Source organism: Dipteris shenzhenensis, chromosome 6 (genome assembly GCF_047967505.1).
Source record: "Dipteris shenzhenensis isolate YYH24624 ecotype China chromosome 6, Dip_SZ_1.0, whole genome shotgun sequence".
Lineage (NCBI taxonomy): Eukaryota > Viridiplantae > Streptophyta > Polypodiopsida > Gleicheniales > Dipteridaceae > Dipteris > Dipteris shenzhenensis.
In genome coordinates this window covers 10804528-10829849 of record NC_141601.1, presented here as the reverse complement: position 1 = coordinate 10829849, position 25322 = coordinate 10804528, and the positions used below count along the sequence as shown (strand labels likewise).

At 40.9% G+C, this 25322-nt stretch overlaps 2 non-coding genes across 2 annotated transcripts; both read right to left on the bottom strand.

The window, feature by feature from the left end:
• Positions 1–2024: 2024 nt before the first annotated feature.
• Positions 2025–2184, bottom strand: LOC147900772 (U1 spliceosomal RNA). The gene has a single exon (XR_015541258.1). It is a non-coding gene; the product is annotated as a U1 spliceosomal RNA (small nuclear RNA).
• Positions 2185–22894: 20710 nt separating this feature from the next.
• LOC147900771 (U5 spliceosomal RNA) lies at positions 22895–23013 on the bottom strand. The gene has a single exon (XR_015541263.1). It is a non-coding gene; the product is annotated as a U5 spliceosomal RNA (small nuclear RNA).
• Between the last annotated feature and the right edge of the window lie 2309 nt (positions 23014–25322).

The following is a 25322-nucleotide window of genomic DNA, read 5'->3' as shown; positions in this document are numbered from 1 at the left end:
CTAACTGCTCAGCCATAAGCTTCATTTTCATGTCTTGTACATAGTTCATGCTATAGTCCTTTTCCGTTTTGTCTCATGTTTGGAAAGCTTTGATAAGATTTACTTAAACACCTTGATCTTCTATTGCATTGTGATAAAGAGCCTAGATAAAAGAGGGGGGTGGAGGGCAAGGAAGAAATTGGAAGGGAAGGGGGGGGGGGGGGGGTTGTGCGGGTCGTCTTAGCCCCTTAATCCCATGTTCATCTTTTCTCAAGCAAGATCGTACTTTTCAGTTTCTCTTCATTCAAATCTCTTGAGTAAAGCAATATTCTGCAATGTAATGCAATTGCAATCTTTGTCCTTCCCCTTTAAGATAGCACTAAGAGGTTTCCATTCAATGGGTGGGTATAGGCCACATTGACTCATTAAGAGCATGAGTATCAATTCCCCCCTGTGAGCCTCCATATGACGAGGACCACAGGGATTGATATATTTATACGAAAGGAAAGGGTGCAGGATGCTCATCATTGGGCTTGTAAGGCATGCCGCATGGACATATTTGAAGTAAGGAGGCGCCACAAGGGCGGGTGTGCTTACAGCACAAAAGACGAAACAGGTGAACCACAAATCTCTTGGTAGCAAAAGCAGACCCAGCCATGTGTCCTAGAAGGCCCAACCCTTGAGCAGGCCTAGAGGAGTTCGTGAAAAGCACGGAGACTGACTGAGGTTGATCCGATTCTCTATTCCTGTGGTCAGCCATAGGAAGGCCGCCTGGAGACAACCGGGGGCTGACAGAAGCTGCATGGGAATTTCTGTCACCTGTGGTCAGCCATAGGGGCTGGTTTGGTTGGCTATAGGCCTGGGAATCAGGTTGGGTTTGTAGCAGGGTTGACCCTCTCTACAGGTTGGCTGGCTCGGAAGTTCAAGGCCTACAAGAAGAGACAAATTTGCAAGCCGAGGGGGGGAATCAAAGGAGGCCTTGGGCCTCATTCTACCCATCCACCACAAAGACATGGAAGCCAACTAAGGCAATGGCAAGAGGAGAGAGTGGGCAGTTCTAGGAGCAGACATCAGTCCCATTTTGGTACTCTGTCAGTGGTGGTATCGGATAGAGCAGCAATGTGCTCCAGGTGTGACGGGAGCCTTTTGTACTGAGACCTGTCCCATTTGGCTGCATATACTCTGCCAGATTTGTGAGTACTCTTCAGTGTGATCTTGAGTGTTGGTGATCCTGGGAACATCCCATTGCCTTGATTTTTCTAGCATGTCTTAACCTTTGATGCTTGTATCTTGATATGCTTGAACAATGTCATCGTGAACTACCAAAAAAGATATAGACGAGGACTCGATACCTCCAACGAGTGATCTCCATTTCATCAAATAAGACTGCCTATGCTACATCCAATCTCTTACCCTTTCCCTTCATGAGGCATCCTTTAGTATGTTCTATTGTCAAGCAGTCGATGTTTCCCTCTTCCCCATACAAAAGGTTCCTCTTGAAGATCTCCAAAAGGGCTAACGCAAACGCCAGCTCAAAGGATTGCTCATAAAAGACCAACTTGTCTCGTTATAGCATAGCAAACCTAAAGGCAAGGTAGATCTATAGATTATCTTTAAGGTAACCATTTTATCTATAATGCCCTGTATGAATGAAATAGCTTGACACTAGTCATTATCATGACAATGATCTGGTGCTTGTCAAGCCAGTATATTCACCTTTGGTCCCTTTGAGGTAAGCCAGATCAGGATAGACCGAAGATAGTTGCCCCAGCACACGGGATGTGATAGCCATAGTTATTACAGTTGATATCTTCCCTTAACAAGGGTTAAGAAGTCCAAGGCAGTAGAAAAACCAAGAAGAAGAAGGTGACGGACAGGCAGCAAAAGGCAAGAGTGTTTGACGGGCAGATCTGGATTGCACCTTGAAGAAGCGCTACTTCACTGCCCTTTTCTTCCATAATCGATATAAGCAAGAAAGACCGCAGACAATTCTCTTTCGCAATCGGTTACACAAAGACACGCTGTGCTGGTTGGGATTGAAATGGAAGGGGGCCGCGCGAACGCGAGCCCCCAGTGCCACAAATTATGACGTGCACTCTCCCCGTAGGGAGATGCTAGGGTGCAGCCCGTCCGTAGTGCAATAGAGAGGCCGACCCTAGGCCGTCGGCCTTCCTGATCACCGATTGACCCCGCCCAGGTAAGTGCGTTACTCAGGGGGCTGCCATGCGCTTAAGTATAGCCCTCGACCACCTTCCCACCCCCAGCTGTATATCGGATATTTCCACGTGGCACGATTCGAACGTCTAATCGCTTGAAATTGCCCACTATTGCTCTACGTAGACATTTCCTTGGAAAGTCGAGTTCAAAGAGTTTGTACACCTTATAGGAAGACGCGTGACCCGATCCTTCAAGTTTAAGGTGGCTTCCATGCACAACCCAATTTCCCTCTACTTTGTCGGGGTTCTCTTACCCCCTCTCAACCATAGCAATGCTTCCTTAATCCAACCTCCTGCCGAGGGGTTCATGGATGTTCAAGGTCTATTTGCAAGGGTGTTCGCACCTCCTCAAACTCTACCTTTCCAACTAAAACATTGTCACATTAGCAGCTTGTCACATTATCATGCCAAATCTTCGGCTCCTTGCAATCTCGCATGTTTGCTTAATATGGTCCTTCCATGCCCCATGTCAATCCTTCTAGCAATTTCCCGATGTCACTCAAACACCTATTTGTAGTAACATCGCACCCCTCCTCCATCTAGCTATCGACACAGATGTCGACTTTTCCCATTCTTCAATTATTCACTCTCATGACAAGCCCGCATCTTTGGATACTTAACTTCATCCCATGGAATGATGTCCAGGACGCCCGAGGTTCCCATTGACGATTTCTATGGCCAAATGGAAGGAATATAATGTGGCATTGAGATGTCCACCACAAACCTGCAACTAAAACTAAGTAATGATTCGAATATCATACACAGCCACCACGAATCCATGCATTCATGTGCATCAGTAGACATGGCTCAGATAAGTTAATCGCATCTCCTTGCACTGATTTATGGGTCCTATCAAACCAAGGAATTGACACGTGGCTAATCTGCTTTAGCTCTCACTTGTCCCATCATACAAGTGATGCCTTGCTGTGCAGATTAGCTCTAAACTATGCAAGGAGGATTTTATGCGAGATTAATGACTTACTGTGGATCATCCGTGCAGGTACTAAAAATTCAAGCCTCTCTCATCATTGCCTCTAATAAGTCTGAGGTCTCAAAAGAGATACCGCACATACTGTCTTGCAAACAAGAGAATCAATTAGAAGAGACTTAGCCTTGGGATCCTCAAAGTGTGACTAGGAACACTCATTAGGGGAGATGTGAGGTCAAAAAAAGCCTCATAAGGGGAGGATTAGCAAAAACACTTATGGCACAATACTTTGCACGTGCCTCAACCTAGGTGGTATATACGCGCATGCAAAGTAGTACACCCATCCCATAAGTACTTGGTCAGATAACACACCTGGGAGCACGTTTTTTGACCGTTGTGCATAACACTAAGGAAAACAGTGTATAGTGCGTGATCGACCATGCATAGCATATCTGATGCCACAATACTTTGCAACCTCAACCTAGGTGGTATTGAGTTACATGTAATATGTTGCACCCATCCGATAAGTACTTGTTGGAATAACACACTTTAAGAGTGTGTTTTTTTATGAATGTGAATTATACTGAGCCAAAAACGGTGTTTAATGCTTAATCGACAATGAAAAGCCTATCTAATGGGCACAATAAATTGCACACACCTCAACCTAGGTGGTATTGAGTTGCATGCGATGTGTTGCACCCATTCGATAAGTACTTGTTGGAATAACAAACTTAGGAGCGTGCTTTTTAACGGATGTGAATCACACTGAGTCAAAAATGGTGTTTAATGCTTAATTGACAATGCAAAACCTATCTGATGGGCATAATACTTTGCACACGCCTAAACCTAGGTGGTACTTACTTGCTGGCAAAGTGACGCGCCCATCCCACAAGTTCTTGTTCGCATAACACACCTCGGAGCAAGTTTTTTTAGAGTTGTGCATAACACTAGGGGGAAAACGGAGCATACTGCATGATCGAGCATGCAAAGCATATCTGATGGGAACAATACTTTGCATGTATCTCAACCTAGGTGGTATTATGTTACATGAAATGTGGTGCACCAATCCAATAAATACTTGTTGGAATAACACACCTAGGACAGTTTTTTTTAACGCTTATGCGTGATACTAAGGCAAAAATGGAGTTTTATGCTTGGTTGACCATGCAAATCATATATGATGGATACTACTTTGCAGAGGGATCTATTCAAGTGGTATTGACCTGCATGCAAAGTGGCACACCCATCCCATAAGTACTTGTTTGGATAACACACCTAGGAGCGTGTTTTTTAACGATAGTGCATAACACTAGGAGGAAAATGATGTATAATGCATGATAGACTATAATATCATATGAACACAATACTTTGCACACATCTCAACCTAGATGGCATTGACTTGGGTGCAAAGTGACGCATCCATTCGATAGTACTTGTAAAGATAACACACCTAGGAGTGTGTTTTTGACGAATGTGCATCATAGTGAGGCAAAAATGGTGTTTAATGCGAGAATCGACCATGCAAAGCATATCAAATGGACAGAATACTTTGCACACGCCTCAACCTAGGTGGTATTTGCTTGCATGCAAAGTGGCACACCCATCCCATAAGTACTTGTTTAAATAACACATCTGGGAGCACGTTTTTTAACGGTTGTGCATAACACTAGGGAAAAAACAGTATATAATGCGTGATCAACATGCAAAGCATATCCGATGGACACAATACTTTGCACGCACCTCAACCTAGGTGGTATTGAGTTGCATGCAATGTGGCGCACCAATCCGATAAGTACTTGTTGGAATAACACACCTAGGACAATGTTTTTTGACGCTTGTGCATGACACTAAGGCAAAAGCGGACTTTAATGCTTGGTCGACCATGCATATCATATCCGATGGCCTCAATACTTTGCACAAGTCTCTATTCAAATGATATTGATGTGCATTCAAAGTGGCATGCCCATCCCATAAGTACTTGTTCAGATAACACACCTCGGAGCGCTTTTATTAACGGTTGTGAATAACACTAGGAGGAAAACGTTGTATAATGCGTGATTGAGCATGCAAAACATATCTGATAGACACAATAGTTTTCACACGTCTAAATCTAGATGGTATTGATTTTCATGCAAAGTGGTGCACCCATCCGATAAGTACTTGTTCGGATAACACACCTAGGAGCGTGTTTTTTACGGATGTGCATCACATTGAGGAAAAAACGGTGTTTAATGCTTGATTAACAATGCAAAGCCTATCCGATGGGCACAATACTTTGCACACACCTCAACCTAGGTAATATTTACATGCTTGTAAAGTGGAGCACCCATCCGATAAGTACTTGTTGGAATAACACACCTAGGACCATGCTTTTATATGGTTGTGCATGACAATAAGGCAAAAACAATGTTTAATTCTTGATTGACCATTCAAAGCATATGTGATGGGCACAATACTTTGCACGCACCTCAACCTAGATGGTGTGGACTTTCGTGCAAAGTTGTACACCCATACGATAAGTTCTTGTTCGAATAACACACCTAGGACTATGTTTTTCTATGATGGTGCATAACAGTAGGGGGAACGGTGTATAATGTGTGATCGACCATGCATATCATATCTAATGGACACAATACTTTGTACCCATCTCAACCTAGGTGGTATTTACATTCTCGCAAAGTGGAGTGTCCATCTGATAAGTACTTATTTTAATAACACACCTACGACCATGTCTTTATATGGTTGTGCATGACACTAAGGAAAAAATGATGTTTAATTCTTGATCGACCATACAAAGCATATCCAATCGATACAATACTTTGCACACATCTCAACCTAGATGGTATTAAATTGGGTGCAAAGTGGCATGCCTATCCGATAAGTACTTGTTCAGATAACACACCTAGGAGTGTGTTTTTTACATATGTGCATCACCATGAGACAAAAACATTGTTTAATGCAAGAATCGACCATGCAAAGCATATCAAATGGGAACAATACTTTGCACACGCCTCAACCTATGTGGTCTTTACTTGCATGCAAAGCGTCACACCCATCCCATAAGGACTTGTTCAGATAACACACTATATAATGCGTGATTGCAAAGCATATCTGATGGGCAAAATACTTTGCACGTACCTCAACCTAGGTGGTATTCACTTGCATGCAATGTGGCGTGCCAATCTAATAAGTACTTGTTGGAATAACACACCTAGGACAATGTTTTTTGACGCTTATTCTTGAGACTAAAACAAAAGCGGAGTTTAATGCTTGGTCGACCATGCAACTCATATCATATGGACACAATAATTTGCATGCATCTCAACCTAGATGGTATTGACTTGGGTGCAAAGTGACGCATCCATCCGATAGTACTTGTAAGGATAACATACCTAGGAGCTTGTTTTTTATAGATTTGCATCACAGTGAGGAAAAAACAGTGTTTAATGTGGGAAAGACCATGAAAAGCATGTCAAATGAGCATAATACTTTGCAAGTGCCTCAAACTAGGTATTATTTACTTGCATGCAAAGTGGCGCACCCATACCATGAGTACTTGTTCAGATAACACACCTGGGAGCACGTTTTTTGACGGTTGTACATAACACTACGGGAAAAACAGTATATAATGCACGATCGAGCATGCAAACCCCATTAGATGGGCACAATACTTTTCACACATCTCAACCTAGGTGGTATTGAGTTACATGCAATGTGGCGTTCCAATCCGATAACTACTTGTTGAAATAACACACCTAGGACAGTGTTTTTTTACGCTTGTGCATGACACTAAGGCAAAAGCGGAGTTTATTGCTTGGTCAACCATGCATATCGTATCCAATGGCCTCAATAATTTGCACAAGTCTCTATTCAAGTGATATTGACATGCATGCAAACTATAAGTACTTGTTCGGATAACACACCTCGGAGTGCTTTAATTGACGGTTGTGAATAACACTAGGAGGAAAACATTGTATAATGCGTGATTGAGCATCCAAATCATATCCGATGGACACAATAATTTGCACGCATTTCAAGCTAGATGGTATTGACTTGTATGCAAAGTGGTGCGCCCATCCGATAAGTACTTGTTCGGATAACACAACTAGGAGCGTGATTTTTACGGATGTGCATCACATTGAGGCAAAAATGGTGTTTAATGCTTGATTAACAATGCAAAGCCTATCCGATGGGCACAATACTTTTCACATGCCTCAACCTAGGTGTTATTTACATGCTTTCAAAGTGGAGCGCCCATCCGATAAGTACATGTTGGAATAACACTCCTAGGACCATGTTTTTATATGGTTGTGCATGACACCAAGGCAAAAACGATGTTTAATTCCTGATCGACTATTCAAAGCATATGCGATGCACATAATAATTTGCACGTACCTCAAGCTAGATGGTATGAACTTGGGTGCAAAGTTGTGTGCCCATACAATAAGTTCTTGTTCGAATAACACACCTAGGACTATGTTCTTTTATGGTGGTGCATAACAGTAGGGGAAAAATGGTGTATAATGCGTGATCGGCCATGTAAATCATTTTTGATGGACACAATACTTTGCAAGTATCTCAACCTAGGTGGTATTTACATGCTTACAAAGTGGTGCACCCATCCAATAAGTACTTGTTAGAATAACACACCTAGGACCATGTTTTTATATGGTTGTGCATGACATTGAGGCAAAAATGGTATTTAATGCTTGATTGACACTGCAAAGCCTATCCTATGTGCACAATACTTTGCACGCACCTCAACCTAGGTGGTATTTACATTCTTACAAAGTGGAGCACCCATCCAATAAGTACATGTTGGAATAACACACCTAGGACCATGTTTTTATATGGTTGTGCATGACACTAAGGCAAAAATGATGTTTAATTCTTGATCGACCATTCAAAGCATATGTGATGCGCACAATACTTTGCACATACCTCAAGCTAGATGGTATGGACTTGGGTGCAAAGTTGCACACCCATACGATAAGTTCTTGTTCGAATAACACAACTAGGACTATGTTTTTTCATGGTGGTGCATAACAGTAGGGGGAAAACGGTATATAATACGTAATCGACCATGCAAATCATTTCCGATGGACACAATACTTTGCAAGTATCTCAACATAGATGATATTTACATGCTTAGAAAGTGGTGCACCCATTTGATAAGTACTTGTTGGAATAACACACCTAGGACAATGTTTTTATATGGTTGTGCATGACATTGAGGCAAAAATGGTGTTTAATGCTTGCTTGATACTGCAAAGCCTATCCGATGGGCACAATAATTTGCACGTGCCTCAACCTAGGTGGTATTTACATGCTTGCAAAGTGGAGCGCCCATTCAATAAGTACATGTTGGAATAACACACCTAGGACCATGTTTTTATATGGTTGTGCATGACATAAGGCAAAAATGATGTTTAATTCTTGATTGACCATTCAAAGCACATGCGATGGGCAAAATACTTTGCATGCAACTCAACCTAGATGGTATGGACTTGCGTGCAAAGTTACACATCCATATGATAAGTTCTTGTTTAAATAACACAACTAGGACTATGTTTCTTTATGATGGTGCATAACACTAGGGGAAAAATGTTGTATAATGCGTGATCGACCATGCAAATAATATTTTATGGACACAATACTTTGCACGCATATCAACCTAGGTGGTATTTTCATGCTTACAAAGTGGCGCACCCATCCGATAAGTACTTGTTGGAATAACACACCTAGGACCATGTTTTTATACGGTTGTGCATGACATTGAGGTAAAAACAGCGTTTAATTCTTGATTGAATATGCAAAGTATATACGATGGAAAAGATACTTTGCACGCATCTCAACATAGATAGTAGTGACATGGGTGTAAAGTGGCGCATCCATCCAATAAGTACTTGTTCGGATAACACACCTAGGAGCGTGTTTTTTTAGGAATGTGCATCACAGTGAGGAAAAAACTATATTTAATGCTTGATCGACAATGCAAAGCTTATCCAATGGACACAATAATTTGCATGCCCCTCAACATATGTGGTATTGACTTAGGTGCAAAGTGGCATGCCCATCTGATAAGTACTCGTTTAGATAACACACTAAGAGTTCGTAAAGTTAGTGGTTTTAAAAAAGGCGTGATTCAATGGATAGCCAATTTTGAGTAACAATTTACATGAAAAGTATTTGTGAGGTTAGTAATTTAAAAAAACTCGTATTTATTAAGAAAATAATTCAGTCTAATTATGATGAAATCATTTATGCTTAGTAGGATATTTATTAATGAAGAAAAGGATGCCTATAGAAAACTATTTGTGAGGTTAATAGATTTAAAAAAGGCATGTTTATTATGAAAATAATTGAGTATAATTAATCAAGAACAATCATTGTGCTTAGTATGAAAGAGAGAGAAGGGTGAAAGGAAAGGAAAAGAAAAAAGGCTAGTGAAAGGAAAGAAAAGGAAAAACAAAAGAGAGGGGTAGAAAAGGAAAGTCTTAATTTGCCCTAAAGAAGTATAAAAAGGTCTTCTTCTCTTGATTCATTATTATCTCAATCAATTGGAGCAAGAAAAAGCAAGAGGAAGAATCAAGGAGCCTATCTACAAAACCGAGTCTACATCATATCTACAAAACCTTCAGCCACCTTAGCCAGGTATGAAGAATTTATATTCATGTTTTCTTTTCTTAAATATTTAAGAAACTGAAATTGAGAGAAAGGAGAGAGAAATGAATCTTTTGATCAACAGAAAAAGGAAGAGAAAAGAGAGAAAGGATGAACAGAAGGGAACGGGACTGAAGGAAAGGGATGGGATGAGAACGGAAACGAACGTCTGAGGAAGTAGGAAAGATCGCGACAGAAGGGCTAAACATGAGGGAATAAGGACGGAAGTAAAGATCGTGATGGAAAGATCCAGCAAGAAAGATTGCGACGGAAAGATGCAACAAGAAAGATGGCGATGGAAGGGTATAGATCGCGACGGAAGGGTATGAGGATCCCTTCCCGTATTCCCTGGCGGCCACCGCGGCCACCAGGGAATAAGGGAAGGGGTTATCCTTACCTTTACAAAGGCCAGGGCGGAGGCGATGCAGGTGGGTATTGTCCCGATGGACGAGACGCAAGCGAGTGGGCGAGCGGGTGGGAGGGTGGCGATTGCGTGGATGGGCGGGCATTGGCGATGGATTTTTTGGTGATGTGGAGCGATGGCAGAATTTTTTGTGATGGTGGGCTGTGGCGATGGCAACGGCGATGACAATGGCGGGCTGATGATGGGGAATGACTGAATTTTTGAACATAAATCGATGCAGTAACGGGGACTATGAGATTGATGTTGTGGCGATCGGTGGACATTGACGTCGATGAAAATTTTGATTGACGGACATTCTAGAGTGGGATGGAGGGGAGATAAAGAGGTTGGAAGAAATTGGGATGGAAAACCAAGTAGAAGTAGCAGAGAAGGGAGTGAGAAGAAATTGGGAGGAGCCAACTAGAAGTGTCATACACTTAAAGAATACAACAAAGAAAAAGTGTTAGAAAGATCTCTTACTCCTGTACTATTGTCGGCAAGAGATCTTGGGAAAGAGAATGTCGTTCGAGAGAATGTCATGCATTTTCGATGAGAAAAGGATGAAAGAATGTTTAGGAGAATGTAGGATTTTTTTGTTTAGGAGAATGTCGGCTCTTTTGTTTGTAGTTTAAATTCAAATCCTCTTGCACTTTTAGTTCATATTTCAAATTTGAATCTCCCGGGCAAATTTTCTCCTGAACTCTCTTGAAATTTGAATCTCCTCATTTCTATTCACTTTCCTCACCACTTCTTTTCCTAATCTCTTCCTCCCCTAATTCATCGTCGTCGACACCGACGATCCTAATAGGTAGAGATTTTACTCTCTCCTCCTCTTTCCCTTAATCTCCACCACCATCGCCTTAATCCCTTTCTTTCCACCCCTTAATCTCTCCAAACTTCAGTCTTCTTTGCACCCCTTTAATTCCCACCCCTTAATCTCTCTCCAAACTTCCTTCGCTCTGTCTGAAAAAAAGGAGAGGGAATGGGTGTCGGAAGAGAGGCGACGGGATGGGGAAGGTTCACTACCCCTCCCTTATTACCCCTCCCCCTTATTTCCTGGCAACTGCGAGAGGCGACGGGATGGGGAAGGTTCACTACCCCTCCCTTATTACCCCTCCCCCTTATTTCCACCAGGGAATAAGGGGGAGGGGGTAGTGACCCCCCCCCTTATTCCCTAGCGCCGCGGTCTCACCAAGGAATAAGGGAGAGGGGGTTATAAGGGAGGGGTAGCGGATTCTAAATAAAGGGTTAGTTAAGGGGAAGGGGGTTAGGCCGCTAGGGAATAAGGGGGTTATAAGGGAGGGGTAGGGGATTATAAGTAAAGGGCTAGTTAAGGGGAAGGGGGTTATAACGAATGGGGTTAGTTAAGGGGAGGGGTTATAGGGAAGGGGGGTTAGTAAATTAATTAGTTAAGGGAAGGGCATTAGTAAATTAATTAGTTAATTAATAAAGAGAGGGTTATAGTGGAGGGGTTAGTAAATGAATGAATTAATTAATTAGTTATTAGTTGATTAGTTAATTAGTTAATCTAGCGTAAAGTGGAGAGGGAGGTCTACCATTTCATAATTTTAATTTCATTAGTTTATATATCATTTTTTATTTAAATCAAAATTAATGAATTTAATATATAATTTTTTTATATTTTTAAATTTAAGTTTAGCTTAGATAATGTATTTATATTTTTAATTCATTTTACACTAAATGTATATTTAATTTAGTTTAAAATATTTTACTATATATATATATATATGCATATATATATATATATATATATGCATATATATAAGAGAAAAAAAATGAAGGATTTTTTTTATGTCTATCATTTTGTCATTTTATTTTTATTTATTTTACCTTAGTTTATAATTTATGTATTTACATACTCTCTATTTCATGAGTTTGTAATTTTTATTTAATCTTTAATTTTTAACTCATTTTACATTAAATGTATATTTAAAGCATATTTTATTTAGTTTAAAATATTTTAATGAATTAAATATACTTTAATTATATGTAAAAAGAATCATTATATATATATATATGCAGATATATATGAATATATATGTATATATGTATATAATATGAAAAAGAAATTATTTCTTGCATTTTCTTCGATTTGACGGTTGGTATAGCTTAGATTAGCATAGATTAGTTTATCCAATAGAGGAGAGAACTCCAAAACAGCCAATGAAAGCCATGCTCAAAAATTCCTGACTAGTTCCTAATCGGCGTCAAACATATGTTCACATGCGGTTTCACACTCATAACACAACCCTATGAGCAAAGTTTCAGATGACAAATGATACATCAGAGTCAGAGTTTTAGTGGGCAGAGTTTTAGTGGACAGAATGTAATTGTTAATGATGGATAATAGTTTTATTTTTGCTCATCTCATTATAAAGCCTTATTGGCTATTACTTTTTAATTTATGTACATATATTAAGCCTTGTAAAGCCTTTGGGGCTATTTTTTATCATCCATTCAAAATTTTTGTTAAATGGACACACATTTAATTGTATCAGTAGACACATTACAGCTTAGGCACATTATAGTATGATGGGCAAAATCCATTGTCTTTCAGCTTGGGCACATTACAGTATTATGGGCAAAATGCATTGTCTTTCAGCTTGGACACATTACTATATGATGGGCAAAATGCATCTTTGACACATTACAGTATGATGGAAAAAATCTATTTTCTTTCAGTTTGTACTTTAATGCCTTATTGGCTATTTTATTGAAGCATTGTTTCTAAAGTCTTGTGAATTATTTTTCATGTAGGGTTTTCTACTATTATGGAGCACTCTCAAGAGATTAGAGCTTTTGTCTCTAGCACCACCTTACATTTCAATGGAAAAGAGTATGCCCCTCGGAACTTTGAAGGGAAGTGGACTCACGTGCACATGGGAAGAAAAGTTTGGTTTCTCATTCAAAGAAAAACTGAGCTACATCTGATGATGTGGAGGAAAGATATGGAGCAAAATGAGAAGCCATGGAATGCAAGCTTCTCTAAGAAAGATATAACTTCTAGCATGGTTGTGGGAATTACTATAGGACCAAACAACCCATACTTGGATATTTTTGTGACGTGTTCACAACCTAGTATTGGGGGTTATCATTTTATCTTATCAAGAGGTCTAAACAGGTTCACAATGCCACCTCCGCCACCATCAAACTTTACAAAATTACAAACTCCATTACAAGCTCTCATGGATGAATAGAGTACATTTTCGAAGCAGAGGCAAGTAGGTTGTGTCAAAAGATTATGGTTGAGTACTCTAAGACTTCATTACTCAAGACAAACCATGAATTCAGTAAAGAGCAGGGAGGGCACAAGCAGGATCAAATGGATGCTAGTTTGGTTCAAAAACAAAGAGGAGACAAGCAGGATGAGAGAGCTCCTAGTTTGGCTCAAAAACAACCTAGACAAGGAGCCCCACATCAAGGGTTTGCACGCAAACTCTTTGAGATAGAAGAAGAAGCAGATGCTACATTCAAACTGAAAAATGAAGAAGCGACACAACCATTGCGGCCTAAAGAAATACAAAAGATAGAGGAAGAGGAAGGACGAGCCACGGCCACTTTAGTGCAACTTATCAAAGGAAAAGAAAGACGCAAAATAGAGTACTACAAGGGCCACAGTTCCAAAGGCTACTTTCATAAAAAGACAACCTTTCCTCCGTCCAAAAAGTATAGGTAAAAGATAAAGAGGACACAATTCCAAAGGCTACTTTGAAAAAAAGGCAACGTTCCTCCGCTCAGAAACTTCAGGTACAAGAGAAAGAGGAGGACAGAGAAAATATAGAGGAAGAAGAGTCAGATCAAGAGGTTGAGGAAGATCAAGATGAGCTCATGTCAATAAAGAATCTCAATCTACGTCTCAATGAGACAATCATAGTAGATGATGTCGGATATATATGGGGACAAAAGCCCTATGCTGTGAATGCTCGAGATGCAGAGCTAGCATCTATTTTTACCAATAATAGGAATCTTGATATATCTTATGCGATGCAAATATTCAAGGCTTTGGTGGATGGCAACAAACCCATGGTCTCTAATGTGGTCTTACGTCCAATCATGTTCTGTCCAAATATAGGTAGCCGTGACAATGGAGTTACGTTTAAAGGACCTACCCATTTTGAGGAGACTTTCAGCAAATCCTTCACACACAGCCTTTGACAAATCCCTCATGAACAGGGTGATGAGGCAAATTAAGAGAAATTTTTGAAAGAGGCAAAGAGAAATTTCTTGTTGCATTGTAAATTTGAGCCGATTGGTGGTCAACATTATGTATATGCCTGTAATGAACTTACTAGACAAGCAAGGGACTCAAGAAGGCTCACTACAGAGAAAATGTCAAAGGTTCTTTCCTTCACTTTTTATATGGCTACAATATGCATTTTTAAGCATCCAACAAATATTTGATTGAGTTCGAAAGACTCAATCATGATATTTTTGCAAAACGTAAGATAGCCCTGACATCGAAAATCCTAATGACAGCGAGGAATCTATGGACTACACTTGGTTCTCTAGCAACACATTTGAAAAGAACTACCACAAAAGCAGATGCAGACACATTAGTCAACTTTTATACATGTTTAAGTACAGTTGTACCAAGGGAAAGTCAAGAACGGGAAGAATCTCTCACAAGCTTCAAGGAAGCGAGAGATAGATATGTTGACTACACAAGTATAATTTTTCGACCTGATGAGGTGTTTCAACAAGTTGTGGCAGTTTGCAGTGCATACGAGAAGGGTGAGGTTACTTATGAAGGTCATGTATTACTATCACAAAAGTCAAAGGTTGAGAAAAAAGAGGTAACAGCAAGAATGTGGAGGCTCGTGAAGTATTTTTCGGATAGCTATGTAACAATGGCAACATAAAAACTCCTCAAGAAAGAATGGTTTTTTGGCAAGAAGGTCAAAGATCATTACATGGAGAAGTGCATCAACATACAGGTGAAACGTGATGCAGTGGATAGTGCGATCAGATATTTGCTCATAAAAAAATTAATTCCTACTGGTCAATGCAATATCAACCCTAATATTGTGAAGCATATAGCCGCTTTATCCACAACTAAGGAAAAGGCATGGATGCATAAGTGGATGAAGAATCAAGAAGATGGGGCCAAGGTAATCATCTCGTTCATGAGAGCCCAAATCCCACCACAAGTGATTGCATATGTTTGAGAAGCTTGTGAATGAGCATAAACTGAGAATAATAAGTGCAGTCAACCACATTTCAATTCAATGTCAACATCACTTCAAAATCTGGAAAGCTTGTAGCATACAGGGGCATTTCAGATGAGGACTTTTTAATTGGTGAAACAAGCTAGGAGAAGCCCCAAGTATTCTTTATTGATGAGGTTTCTTCCAATGATATTCATCGATTCATCAATAGAATACTATATACCATCATTAATAGAGCTGGAATTTGCAATATTGTGATTTTTGTCAATAAAGAAAACAAGGAAGAGATATAACACTTTGGAGAAAGTTTATGCCTTTGATTTCAAGATCTACAATAGTGTGTATGCATCCAAGACAAGCAAGAGAGAATGTGGATTAAAGATCCAATGCCTCGAATCATTCATCTTATGCATGCGGAGTCCATATCCTAACCAGTCTCTACAACATAACATAAGGGGGACTTCCAAGAGTTTGCGTCTCATGATAGAGGAGAAAGAAATCCACAGGTCCTCTCATCATCAAGTGCACTCCAAAATCTATGAATGTCCTCCAAAAAGTGAAAGTCTTTTGATTACTATGCTGGAATACTTGCAACTGCCTAATTGGGAGGTCACCCTATTACGGATGGGATATCTTTTTGAAGATCTTCTCATAAAAGAATATTCTACTAATATTATTGAAAGAAAGGCTTGCATGGCACACTTCCACTTGCAAGCTGATCTAACTGTCGGCTACGAGAAAGAGGTGGAACATAAGAGGATTGGAGATGATGACATGGAAGATCTTGATGGCTCCTCGTATAAAGACGAAGGTGATGCAGATGATGACATGGATGATCTTCATGGGTCACAAGATTACTCAATTAAATCACAGACACATATCCTAGTATGACCCTTTACCTTTCTTTTACCAGCATTACATTTAACTATAACCTATCAATCTCACAAGCTTTTGTATTTTTTACAAACGGCAGAGGGGAAGGAAGAAGAAATGAGTTCACGTGGATTTGAAGTCAGGAAGGCCACAATATTTCCTTCAAGTTTAATTGATATGGTGATTGCTGGAAAAACTAAAAGTGAAATATTTATGACAATGAAAGGGTCACCGAAAGACTTTCCTGAAATAGAGAGTCAACTACTTCGCCTCTATGGGAACTCAAAGGATATGATGATGGCGCGGCTCATGCTTAAGAATTCTGAAGATTTATCCAAGCCACAAGAAATAGGAAGCAACTTTGATAATCATGTTGTGATTGGACAGCAACCTCAATATCTATCATTTGATCCAGAAGAGTTTCAAATCCTAAGATATCGAGGAAAAGAGATTAATGATACAGTCATACTAACCACCCTCAGGTTTGATACAAACTTTATCTTTGCTTAGTATTTATATATTGATTAAATCTAATGAGCTAATGTTTGGTTATTTTTTGATGCAGTATAATGATATCTTGGTTTCCTATAAATTTGCAAAGTGTGTGTATATATTATAGTTCCCTTCTTTTTACATGGCTCAATAATACTAAAAAGTCACTGGAAGATATCTGCACCTGGTTGCAAAGTCTCAATATAAACAACGTACGAGTTATCATTTTTCCATATAATGAGATGTAAGTGACATAACAACCTCATATTTACTTTTGCGAGATGTAAGATGGACTCAAATAATAAAGATTCTTAATTGGTCATGTAGGAAACATTGGAGTTTGGTAGCTTTGGACCTACAAGCCAATACTTGCTATTTTGCCAATTCAATGCCAAGATATCATGGCAATGTGTTAGCGTAAGTATATAACTATCGTGGTACACTTACTCTAAATGCATTGTAACTTTCATGGTATGTATGTTTTACGATGCACTTATTCATTCATTGTACAATTAAACAAGTTCACAAACTATGATGGTGACTTGCAAGACGCAATGGACTTACAACGATGCGAGGTTGTAGAGCAAAATGATCCATACAGCTGTGGATGAAGAGTGTGCTACAACTGCAAGTTGCTCCTCGATGAAATATTTGATGTGAAGGGCTCACAATCCTCAATGTCTACATATTTCGATGTAGAATTATATACATTTGTGGCTCATATTGTTTGATTCATAATTGCTCCATCTCTAATTAAAATAATTGAGACACCCAAGTCTGCATCAAAGACTCTCGAGGAAGTAGAGACTCAATATGCTCCCAATCCATCATAGCCCTTGAAGGAGTCTACTCCCGAAGCATCACAATCGACTCCAGCCGCCGCAAAAGTTGAGATTCAACATACCCCGAGGAGTATAAACCCAAAGCATCAGAAGGGAGTCCACTCACGGAAGTAGAGACTCAATCTACGGCCAAAGAATCATACCATTTTGGGGAGTATACGCCTAAAGCATCCCAGCAAAGTCCATGAGTGGAAGTAGAGACCGGGCATCACACCCTCCTGAGGAATCTATGCCCAAGGAATCACCATCTACCCCACACTCAAAAGCAGAGATTCAATATATGCCTGGGGAATCACAACCTCCACTGGATTCTATGCCTAAACCATCACAACTAAGTCCACACTTGGAAGTAGACAAATTCTATGCACGAAGCAAGAGTCCATATACGCCTAAAGCACTAAAGCCTCGAGAGATAGAGTCTACTTTCAAAGCATCACAACGGAGTCCACAGAAAGCATCAAGATCCAATTCATTGTGAAGCTTTATGATGGGGTTTAGCATGTACATGAGCTATTTTTTTAAGTAGAAAAACTTTATTGGCAAGTGATGCATGTAAAGGTGCAAAGTCGCAAAACTTTGTATTTGTGATTTTGTTGCTCAAAATGTTACCCTTGTACCCCTTGGTACACCCCATTACATCAATTTGTTCTTCATTACCGAACATATATGTGACAGATTTTCATGTAGAGAGTAGTGAGTTTGGTGACCATTTTTATAAGCTCCTTGATTTTTGAGATTAGACATTTTGGTATGGCTCCTCTGATAGTGCACTGATTGTGGATTCTACCAGTTTCTTGTTATGTGTTGATCCTACTGAGCTATGGCTCATTGTCACACTGTATGTGAGTGATAGTAATATCTAGCTCATTGTCACATTGTATGTGGGTGGTGGCAATCTCTAGCTCTTTAAATCTCCAATAAGACTTGTAGGTTTGAGGAGATGTAGATGGTGTTTCCTCAGTTTTCTATTTGAATAATAGTTCAATTTTATCTTTATACTATGTCAACTCTTATTCCATATTGCATAAACTATGAGTGTTTCCCAATGTATAGTACTAAATTTGTGGCAATGGATCCTATGCATAATGGTTCGACAAAGCTCAAGAAGTTTACCAGCATGAGCTTCCTTGCATGGTAGCTTGGACTGCCACTGTATTTGATGGAGAAGCTACTTAGGACTGTGGTTTGTAAGAAGAAGACAAATATGAGTTGATGATCCTCAATGTAGACTTTGTTAAACCTTGGTTCTCTCACTTACAATGTACAAGGTATCCCCTAGGGTTGTGTGATGGATTTCCAATCAAAAAATTGAAATATTTTCCTTTAAATATTATCTAAAACCTCCATATGTTGTCAATACTTGTCAGGACTGGGTACTTTTACAAGCTCAAACAATTTGATGAGAGCATAGCTTTCTCAAATGTGTGTTAGAAAGGCAAACCTTTGTGAGTGGTTAATAATTAGTAGTCATGGGTTAGTGGACATCTACGTGGCAGATTTGCATGTAAAGGATTGGTTAGTTTGTTGACCTTGGAAATCAGTTCCTTGACTTTGGAGGTTCAATGTTTTGGCACTGCTCCTCTAACAATGCATTGACTAGTTTTTTGCTATGTTTTGATCCTATTTATTTGTAATAAACTATGGCTTAAACTATGGCTCATCATCACATGTAGATGGTGTTTCCGCTGCAAAAAGGTTGACACACCATTGGATCAAAATGCAAAGTTGTTTGTGGATGACAGCAAGTTGCTGGAAGACCTTACCATGTTCATAACAACTCTTTTTGAGGGCTTGCAGGCCCTGCCTGGTCACATGGCACTGGCTCAAGCAGTCCTGCCCTAAACCCAACCTGATTCTTGGCCCTGTTTGGGGCCCATAGCCTCTAAAACTGGTGCAATCCTTCCCTACTGATCCACCTCTGTTCCAGGCCTGGAATGAAGCCTATAGGCTCCGCCGGAGGGAGCTAAGCTGTGGCTATCTGCCAAGCCTGATCAGGTTCTGAAGGCTATGGCTGCCTGAAGGTAAATCTGCAGGAATACCCTGGAAGGTGGATGAGAAACAAGAGCCCATGGGGCTATCTTATACAGGCTCCCAGGGCCCCTAGAACTGGGGCCGACCAGGCCCTGGATTTCACAGACCAGGCCCCTAGCCTGTCCTGACATGAGGTCGAGTCTGCTTGTTGGCAGCCATGCAGGTTGCCAGGTGTCACCTAGAGGCACCGAGTGCGGGGGGTCCCAATCCCCGGCCCCAGCCTCCTCTCCTCCCAAAAAATCACGAGAGGGATGAGAGGAGGATCTTCAAATTAGGCCTTATATCCAAGGACTCATGAATCACACATTTGCATAGGGGATTAATTCCCACCAAGCAGTACATGTGTCAATGCGCACGTGAGCTCCCCTTCATTAATCACGCTCCATGCCCAAACAAGGGGTGAAGGCTACCAACTCCAACACCCCCCTGTGGACAAATCCAGGCGTATAGATGGAAAACCGAAGGCAGCCCATAACAAAATCAAGGCTGGGCCAACCAAACCAAGGCCACGTGAGACAAACCACACAGGGGCAAAGCCGCCGCCCCCCCATGCTAACCAACCAAAGACCAGCCTGCCATGGGTAGCCGCTGCCAAAGTCCACGAAAGCTGCCACGGAAGAGCATTCAAGAGTAGCCACCGCCGCCCGCCGAAAGAAACATCTAGTTGCACTTTCAAAGCCACCGCAGATCGTGACAACTCCGTAGCACAGTCCAATACACAACCAACGCCATCGCCACGTGTCACACGCGTCAACCACGACACGATGCGCATACCCGTAGGGATCCTGATACCATGTTGATCGGAGGTGTCGAATGCGGGGCCTCCTCTCCTCCCAAAAGATCTCAGGAGGGAAAGAAGGGTCTTCAAATTAGGCCTGATATCCAAGGCCCCATCAATCACACAGTTGCATATGGGATCAATTCCCATCAAGCAGTACACGTGCCAATATGTATGTGAGCCCCCTCCAATTAATAACGCATGCCCAAACAAGGGGTGAAGGCCACCACCTCCAACACTGCTGCAGTGCACCAACTACCATATGGCTGCTGACATGGCGCTTGCGTGGCTGTTTTGGCATGCTGCTGAAGTAGCTCCTGACAGCTCCTGGTGCTGCCTGTGTGGCTGCTGATTGCGCAGCCCCAGCCTAGCATAGTCACGGGCTGTAGATGCCCGTAACACTACATTCAAGAAGCCAATGGCCTCTTTCCATCATCTGGATGTGGACGTCAATGAAATATTGAAAGGATTACTCTAGACAGCCTTCTCTCTCCAAAGGATATGGTGAATTTTTAAGAGATGGCTCACTGCTACAAGCACAAGAAGGTTGCCTGCAATGTTTGGGGACATACGACCCAATATCATAGGTGTCCATGTCACTCATTACCAACAGGCGTGTTTCTCTCGTCAATGATCCCTTCTTGAAATTCCCCAATGAAGAATTGATAAAATACATGGAACCAATCGAAGGACTCAAGAATTAGGGTGCCCTACTTCATGCAAAAAGTGTTGAAAATCGAACGAGAGCACAACCCCTCATCCGTTTCGATGGGAATCTTCATCAGCCATCGGATCTTCGGTCGCCAAAGCCTCATGTACATCAGTACAAAATTATTACAGGCGGCGTACACCATGTAGTGGTTGCGAGCTAGAGTTGAGATAGTCACCCCTATTGCACCAAGAGCTCCATGTAGTGAAGAACTCTGAGGCCAAGGGAATATCAATGAATTCCTACATCTGTGCATTCTTTCGATACTTGCAAATGGTAGACCCACCCTTCCACACTGAGCACGCACTGAGCGAATAATGGAAAGGTGCAGTTCATAACAACTTACAAAGGCAAGGAGCAGCTCTAAGCAGACATTAATAACCTGCAGTAGGAATCGGAATAGGCTCAGTGGGGATTAGTGGGTCAAGAGGTCCTAGTTTTAATAAACTCGATTTACTTCGACACCAGCTAGCCGAGGAAGCACAGATTATGTGCGAATGGCCTAGCAATGGCAGACCTTTGACTAATTGATAACCTAGCAGACATATTTTGCAACACTTACCTGCAACTGTCATCCCATGTAGAAAACATCTGCAATATGGGAGCTATCCTGCCCTGACTGCCCTACACACTGACCTAGCCCTTCTGGGTCGAAATCTGCATAGTCCACTAATTCGAAGTATTCATCAACTGAGGCCAACTAGCAGCCTCCTGGATACGTTGGTCTCTTCTGCCATGGGACGGTCTTCATGCCTATAGGCTCTAAGTCATGTTCCAGTCACGAGCAATCAGCCAATGCTTTCCTTGGAGCTTGCCTTAAGCTCATCCCACAACCAAGCTCTCTCATTAGAGGAATTTGGAGCATAGACCAAGGCCTACATCAAATATCCATTCTTGCACACTGTTCTATACTGCAATGAACACCCCAAACGTAAGCCTTATCTTTGCTTCAGCCGTAAATGGCAGGCAAAATCACACCAAGCGTTATAGAAAAAATGAGTGTCCAAACATCCAATAACGAAGCAGGTTATAGCAAGACAAAAGGCTAGATGGGCAGTTTGTTCTTGACAAGGGCAGGAAAGAAAGATGCTAGGTTGGCTCATCTACAAAGCAGCATGATACATAGAACGTGCTTTACAGATCCACCGATCCAAGCTTTCCACAGGAGCATCATCATCTCTATGGCGTGGGATGTTCCAGTTTCCTTCAGGATCTTGTGCAGGCTGGCTTGGAAGCTTGAATGAGAATGCAACTTGGAAACATGGCTAGGCAAAAGGTCACCGTGTATGACACTACAAACACTAATGGCATCATCCCCACAGCACATGTACCGGTGTCATGCGGCAAATAACATCACCATGACAAAAACAGAGAATATTATATTATTGCAGGACAGGAATAAACCCGACCGCCTCCAGATCCTGGCCCTTGGTAAATCAAACAAAAGGACGAGAGTCCAGAGCTTGGTTTTTCCAAGGACCTGTTGGTAGGTGAAAAGGTAGATGCACCAAAGGCCATTTCGTCTCTTGCTGATAATGCTCTTTTCAGGCGAACTCGTAATCCAGGCAATGCGCGTTCTGTGCAAGGATCGTTCTCCTTACAGTTGTCGTTGCCTGTTTTCCCCAGATGTGAATGAATGGCAGCCAGAATTCGCAAAATAGCAATATGCGGATTCACAAAGAACCTTATAAAGTCACAGCGAGCACAAGACACAATGTACTGCAACTGAATCAGGCAAAGTACCAACTAACACGAGTATGGGATGACCACCTTCACAGTGACATCAACTGAGCAGCCCTCTCAAGAAGAGAGGAGCCGCACCAAAAATTCGTATATGCTGCTTCATGTGCCGACCACGCGGTATTCTTAAGTAAAAGGCGAAAAAACAGTTCGCTCTGAGCTCAACAACTAATTTCCACGATGCTGTACGTCTTGGAATTGTGAGGCTATATAGAGAGTGACACAGTCACCTTTGACAAGCAATTTATGGGATACACAACCAATTTCTACGATGCTACATTACCTCCAATTATGAGTCTATATAGAGAATGACACAGTCACCTTTGAACATGCAATTTATGGGATAAAAAATGTAAAACGTGTCCAATGCATGCCGCGTGTGATGATTCAGGCCAAGGGAAGCCCATTTGATGGAAGCACAAAAGGAACCTGCAAAACCCGCACCAAGGATCGGCAACCATCGACATTTCACTATAGCATCTCCGACAAGTATTTAGACAGCAATTATGTGATACAGAGTAAAAGGGAAAACTAGAGCATGCATTCATTTATTGCATATGCTTCCTTTTTCCTCTAATTCTTTGCCTTTACTGAGATACTTTTGCCATTGATTGTAAAGTTTATCAATTTTCCATAGTTCTAGACTCTTCATTTCTATTTGGACCATGTGCATTTTGGGCTCATTACTTCTTCTTCTTTTTTAAATATTATCAACTACTTTGATGCTTCAAGGATTATAGATTTAAATTAGCGATTTGTCACATAAAGTTGGCCGAGACTCTCGGCATTCTAAGAAGATGGCAAAGTGCTATGCAGATAAGCAAAGCTTGTTGATTGGGTACATCAACATATATTTAAATGAGCATTAAGTTAAGTGACTAAATCTCATTGAAGATAGATCAAAAAGTCACATGCTCTAATGATGTCTTTAATTTGTCCTCCTCCTCTTATTTAGTATTGTATTTCTAATATGAGGGGTTCTTCAGCTTATTTTTTAGCCTGGGAGATGTTTTGACAAAGAAGTTCTTCAGCTTATTTTTTAGCCTAGGAGATGTTTTGACAAGGAAGATGCCAATGTATTTGGGGAGATCAGCTCCTAGCAAGAAGTTGATGACATTGAATCTAGCAAAGGAATAGGAAGGGCCGGCAATGAAGGCCCAACCACCAACATCAAACCAAACCTAATGGCACAATAAAAGGGGAAGGGCATCACTGAACCTCAAATAAGGAATGAAGGGAGGGCAAGTTGAAAACTCAAACCGAGAAGAGATAGAGTATCTCAAAAAAATTCCCTTTGACGTCAAGGATATTCCCCTCCCAACTTTGGACATCACAAAGTGCACCAAGGCCAAAGTACTATAGTATGATGAGGAGTTTTGCATCCAAGTAAATGTGATGTATTGGGTGACACCAATTTGTGCCCCATAGGTACATTTGTCCTTTCTCTAGCATGGATGTACAAGGATGTTGGGACCCTCTCTCTCTCTCAGCAGAGTTTCAAAACCATTGTTAGCCATCTCAATGGAAGTATTTTCACGACCTTCCAAAATTTCAATCACCCTTGTACTTATTCTCCTCTCCAAAAATCAATGCAAAGCAACTTTTGAATGTTTGCTCCATCACATTGATAGGATAGGTATAGAAACAACAAACTACTTTTATAGTTGCATATACATGTCATGATTCATACACTACTTGATCATAGAGAACACCTCAACCTCTCATGAACCCAAAAAACCTCGAACTCCAAAGTGATAAACTATCTGCTCCAGCAAAAGCATACACATTGCACTATACACTAAAGAAAAGCACACAAGCTCTAGATTGGAAGCTCTCTACCAATCAAGATGGATAATTGGTGCCACATAACCTCTAAAGGTGTCCCTGGTACATATGTAAATCTTGTAAATAATTTGCCACCTCTTTTTCACAACCTGCTTCCACTAATCTATACGAACTTCACAAACACCTACTCCTCAAGACATGAAAACCTCTGGCATGAACTAGCAACAACATGCAAGCCAGTAGCCTGTACAAAATAATAAAAAACTCTTAATTGCCCAAGACTTCCCCACAACAAACTGAACAACTCCAATTCTAGAACCCAGTGCAACTACTTTCCTGGCATGCTCCCTCACGATCTCCTGAGATACCCACAACAACTCATCCACAAATCAGCCCCAAATCTCATGTAAACGCCTACAAATTTTTGCCTCAGCCACACTTGGAGAATCCAATCTCATGTTAAATGCACAATACATAAAGTGTTAACAGTCTCACACAAAACAACAAGCTCTTGCACTAAATGAAATGTAGCAATATCAAGATGTAATAGACACAATTCTCACTCTTTCATTCAAGAGAAAAGAGCTCATCTTGATCAGGCTTTTTGATATAAAAATAGCAAGAACTTAAAACCAACATAATACAAGCAAGAGATCTAAGAATCCAAAGGGATTTAAAGAAAAATGACCAATAAAAC